A 6,000-nucleotide genomic window follows, 5' to 3' on the forward strand; every position below is an offset into this window, starting at 1 on the left:
CCGTAACTGCTTCTGAAGACACAGATCCCCCCCCCCTTTTTTTTGCTTAAACTCAAGAAAGACAAGAGAAAAAAAAGGGGGGGCCTAGGAGGAGATGTACAGGTGTGGTCCCGGCTCATCTCTGCGTGTGATTCCCAGTGCGCCCCCAAGTGGGACGAGTGTGGATGGAGCCCTCTCTGCGTCTCTTACTGGAATGTTTTCATGTAATCCTTGCATAAGTCCTGTGGGTGCTCAGTGTCTGCATTTTAGGTTTGTCCAAGGAAGATGGACATTATCCATATCTATTTTTTTTTCTCCCAATGAAACATGTGTGCCCCACAAAGTTCAAAAGAAAATGAATCCCCAGGTGTGTCAAGGTCTGCAGAGGCAGTTAGAGCTCCCCGGCCCACCTTCTAGAGTGTAATCTGAAGGTGTTTGATTAGTGACACTTAGATTTATGGAGAGTTGCGACCTCATTGTGACTCACCTTTTCTCAAGCAGAGCTGGCTAAGCTGCTTTTCTTTCTTTCTCTTTCTTTTCTTTTTTCTTTTTTTTTTTGTATGTCACCTTGACCATCCTTTTCCATCAAATCAATAAGGGAAGTCAGGAAGTTGGGCTCTTGCTGTGTGGTTCCGCTCCTGTGGCTCAACCAGTAGTCTTTTTCCCCCTCTAGAAATTATTTGGAACTCTATTTTAAAGATGTAGGGCTATTCAGGTTTTCCATTTCTTTTTGAGTGAGCTCAAATTGTGTTTTTCAAAAAAATTGTTTATTTCATCCAAGGTGTTGATTCTTGTGAGGTGAGGTTGTCACAATATGCTCTGGGTAGTGATAAATGGGTAGTGATGCTGCCTCCCTTACTCCTGATAGTGTTCATTTGTGTCTTTCATATTTTTTCTCCTGCTCTGTCTGGTGAAAGGTTTATCAATTTTTTTTTTTAACCTCAAGGAAGCATCTTTTGGTTTTACTGGTATTTTTCTCTATTTTTTTCCTGCTTATATTTTTGTTCTAGCCTTTATTTCTTTTCTTTTGCTCACTTGGGGTTTTATTTTCTCTTTTTCTAGTTTCTTACCATGGAGGATGAGGTCATTCAAGATCTTTTTTTTTTAATTTAAGATTTTATTTATTTATTCATGAGAAACACAGAGAGTAGAGAGAGAGAGAGACAGACAGGCAGAGGGAGAAGTAGGCTCCATGCAGGGATCCTGATGTGGGACTTGATCCCAGGTCTCCAGGATCAGTCCCTGGGCTGAAGGTGGCACTAAACCGATGAGCCACCCAGGCTGCCCAAGATCTTCTTTTCAATATAGGTGCTAAGGGCTATTAATTTCCCTCTATTTATTTTTATTTATCTTTTTTTGAAAGGCAGAGGGAGAGAGAGAATCTCAAGCAGACTCCATGCTGAGCACAGAGCCCTCCATGCTGAGCTTGATCTCATGACCCTGAGATCATGACCTGAGCTGAAATGAAAAACCAGTCCTTAACTGACTGAGCCACCCAGGGCCCCTGTTAATTTCCCTTTAATTACTGCTGTTAGTGGCATCATGTAAACACTGATATGTTGATTTTTCAATTTTAATTGGTTTAAAATACTTTCTAATTTACCTATCGATATCTTCTTTGATGATATTTAGAAGTATTTTTAAGCACATTAAAAAAAGATTTTATTTATTTATTCATGAGAGACACAGAGATAGAGGCAGACACATATGCAGAGGGACGAGCAGGCTCCCTGCAGGAACCCCAATGTGGGACTCAATCCTCAGACTCTGGGATCATGCCCTGAGCAGAAGGGAGACGCTCAACCCTTGAGCCACCCAGTTGTCCCTAAAAACATTTTTTGAGAGATTTTATTTTTTAAGTAATCTTCATACCCAACGTGGGGCTCCAGCTCACAATCCCCAAGATCAAAAGTTGTATGCTCTACTGGCTGAGCCAGCCAGGTGCCCAGGAAGTATATTTTTTAAAGTTTCCAACTATTTGGAGATTTTTCAGATATCTTGCTATTATTGATTCCTAACTTAATTCTATTATAATCAGAGAACATACTGTGTAAGACCTGAATTCTTTTTAAAGAGTTTTAAAAGCTGAGAGATATTAAAGCATGTTTTGTGCAAAGGTAATAATCTCATAGGGAGGTAAAAATTGATGGAGAGAAAGGGAATAATTCAAGAACAAAATGTGTGGGAGGCAGGTGCAGTTGGGATCTAGGACTTGGATGGGGGCTTGTCTTTGGAAGCAGGCATCTGGTAACAGGAGGAAAGCAGAGTGTGTGAGTCTAGCTAGATGGTTCTTCATGAAGGCATTATTTCCTCTTTGAAGGATGAGCCATTTGACGTCATTAGCAAGAGGTTTCAGTCTGGGAGATTTGAGGAAATAATAGCCATCTTGTGGAGTGTGAGGTGAATGAATGTACTAGGGAACTGGGCAGCATTAACTAATGAAGCCGGGGCCCCATTTGTGATCTGTGGTCATAAACGTCAGGATAGTATGATCAGCTTCCTATCATTCCCCATACCCCCTACCCCCCTGGCATGTCTACCTGCTAGTGCAGGCTGAGAGCAGTGGTGAAGTTGGAGGGTTGGTATTTTGCCAGGCTTACACAACAGCATGAAGGGCGTTTGCAAGGAAAGGATTTATAGTATAGGGCTATGGCCTCAAAGAATGGAAGAAAAGACATGAGGAAGTTGGAGATTTACAAGGGAAAAACAATAGGGTCGATAGAAGGAGAGGTCTCTGAAGGCGGGACACCGCTGGAGGAAGCCAGGTCCCAGGGGTCAGTGTGGGATGCTTTGAGATAGAGGCCTCAGAGGCTGTGTGGATGAGCCACATGAAGGGGGCAGGAAAGTTGTTGGTGTGACAGAGGTCAAGGGACTGGGAAGCCAACATACTGAATGGATCCTGCACATGTTTCGTGACTTCATCAGAGATGAGGACAGTTATGGAGAGGAAGGAGAAGATAACGAGCCTGGTGCTGGCCTCAAGGTGTGTGCCCTGCTGCTCTTGCTGTCCTGAAATTCTTGATTTTAAAATAAGAATCCCTCATCTTCATTTTGCACTGGGCCCTGCAAATTGTGTAGCATGTCACACCCATGAATGAAGGGGTGTGGTGAGATTGGCTTGAAGGAAGTGTGTTAGTCATAGCAATGGAACCTTGAGTTTTTCATGTTAGAATCTCCTGGGGATCTTTAAACACACACACACACACACACACACACACACACACACACACACACAGATGTCTGGCTCCATCCCCGGACATTGTGATTTAACTGGGGTATGACCTAAGCCCTGGGACTTTCGTGGTGATTCCAGTGCGCAGCAAAGGTTGGCAGCCATTGGGTTTTATAGTAGCAAGGTGGGTTGATTGGTTAAAAGTGACATGATCTTAAAAAAAAAAAAAAAAGCGACATGATTTGAAAAGAGTTGGTGTTCTCAAAAGAGAAAAGCTGAGAAGAGGTTTGGCACAGGTTATTGCGGTAGACAGAAAAAGCAATGCTCCCAGGGATCTGTGTCCTAATCCCCAGGACCTGGGAATGTTACTTTACATGGCAAAGGGGACTTTTCAGGTGTAATTCAGTCGTGGATCTTGTGATGGGGTGATTACCCTGGATTATTTTGGTGGTCCCAGGGTAATCCCAAGGATCCTTAGTTACATTTTTTTTTATTATTATTTAGTAATCTCTACACTCAATGTGGGGCTTGAACTCACAACCCTGTGACCAATGTGGTGCCATCCCCCCATCCCCACCAGGGTCCTTATTAAAGGGAAACAGGAAGGTCAGAGGCAGAGAAGGAGATGAAAAACAAAAGAAAGGAGAGAGAGAAATTTGAAGATGTTGTACTGCTGGCTCCGAAGACCAAGGAAGGAGCCAGGAACCCAGGAATACAAGCAGCTTGCAGAAGATGGAGAAACCAAGCAAATCCTCCCTTGCCCCTTTCCCAGAGCCTCCAGAAAAAACACAGCTCTGTCGACATTTTGGCTTTAGGACTTACGACCTCCAGAACTGTAAGATGATAAATCTGTGTTGTAAGCCACCGAGTTTGTGGGAATTTGCTATGGCAGCTGCTGGAAACTGATAGAATTTTCTTAGAGGATTCCCTGCCTCACCTCCAGAATGTCAGGAAAAACATCCTCCACTTGTACATGGCACAGCATCACACAAAGGATTGACATCATGAACAAGTTTTTTTTTTTTTTAAAGATTTTATTTATTTATTCATGAGAGACACACAGAGAGAGGTAGAGACTAGACAGAGGGAGAAGCAGACTCCTTGCAGGGAGCCCGACATGGGACTTGATCCCCCTCCCCGGGATCATGCCCTGAGCCGAAGGCAGACACACAACCGCTGAGCCACCCAGGTGCTCCTCATGAACACATTTTTAAAGCAAAAGACTGGTTTGGGAGGAAAAAATGCTTTGATACCTCTCCTGAGGATTGAGGAAGAATGAGTTAAAGAGAACAAAGCAGCTTGACCTCATCTGTTTTGTGGAAAACTCAACTTGGTTGGTGGGTCTGTCAACAAAAAGCAGAAGCGAAGGACAAACTCCTGGGCCTGATCCAAACTGCCACCCTTTGAATGGCTGCGGGTACCTATTCAGAAGACTTATGGGTTCTGGTGGCGGTGGTGTTTTTACAGCTGTGATTCTTCTTAAATTGCCTTTGTACTCACTCAGTGAGGCTACTAAGTCGTGTTTCCTAAGTCATTAGGGTAAGAACCAAAGTTGGTCCCCAGCAACATGGTGTGTCCAATGGTTCTTCAAAAGGCACATTTCATCCAGGGCCTGGGTGTCCACGGCATTCATTCCCCTGCATTCCTCTGGTGAGTATTTGAGCATCAGTTAGGTTCCAAGCATATTTAGGAATGAACAGATGCAGGGCGGGTGGGGGGGTGGGGGGAGCCCCTTATCTTCATGGACCTGCTCTTAGCTTCGCTGCTTACTGGCTGTGTGGTCTTGGGCAAGCCTCGGTTTGGCCCCTTGTAAAATGGGAACAACTTGCAGTGCTTAGGTCTTACGACTGGCATATGGGTGAAATGAGAGTATTGTAAGGGTGCGTGGTGTGGGACTCGCAAATGAAAACACTTTGGACATGTTTGCTCTTCTGTCCTCCAGCAAGGGGAGGCAGACAGCTAAAACCAGGGCTCATCCATGTGCTTACGCCTCGGACTGAGGTCCTCCTGGATAGCAGGAGTGGCATCGGGAGGTGTCACAACTGCTGACACCGCTTTGCTATAGGCAGATGGCAATGTAGGCGGAGGTGGGAGAGGAGAACCTGCCTCCAGCCTCACCTTAAAGGAAGCCCTGTTGACGCGCTCAGCTTCTCAGAACCTTTGGGATGCTCAAGACAGGCCCGGGCAGGAATGGGGCCCATTGTCTTTCTGGAAGCAAGATTAAGGTCAGATTCCTGAGTCAAATGAAGAAGTCAATACAGTTTGGCAAATTGTCTCCTCCTCCTTCTCCTCTTCCTCCTGCTCTCTGTCCCCATTGCTTCAGCCCCTGGCCTTCCCAGGACCGGACAGTGAAGTGGTTCAGGGGCAGAACTGGGATGTTGAGTGTCGGGAGGGCAGTGGGGGTGGGGGTGGGGCATGTGGGGATGGAGAGGCAGATCCTGGTGCACCTCAGTGCCCCCCCCACCTTCCTGTCCTCTGGGCTGTGCCCCTGAGTGTGGACTGTGGGGTCATCCAAGGTCCCGGCAGGGCTTGACCACATGTACAGGAGGCACGACAAGCAGGTGTGGGATGGTGCTTCTTCTTCTTCTTCTTCTTTTTAAATCATATATATTTTTATTTTTGTAAGGAACACGTAACATAAAATCTCACCCCTTAACCATTTGTAAGTGTACAGTGTAACAGTATTAACCACGTGCATATCATGGAACAGGCTTCTAGAACTTTTTCATCTTTCACAACTGAAACTCTATACCCCTTGAACGACAACTCCTGGTCTCCCCTTGCCATCTCCCAGCCCCTTGTAACCACATTCTACTTTGTTTCTACACATTTGACTGCTTTAGGGACCT

This window comes from Vulpes lagopus, chromosome 20 (assembly GCF_018345385.1).
Source record: "Vulpes lagopus strain Blue_001 chromosome 20, ASM1834538v1, whole genome shotgun sequence".
Lineage (NCBI taxonomy): Eukaryota > Metazoa > Chordata > Mammalia > Carnivora > Canidae > Vulpes > Vulpes lagopus.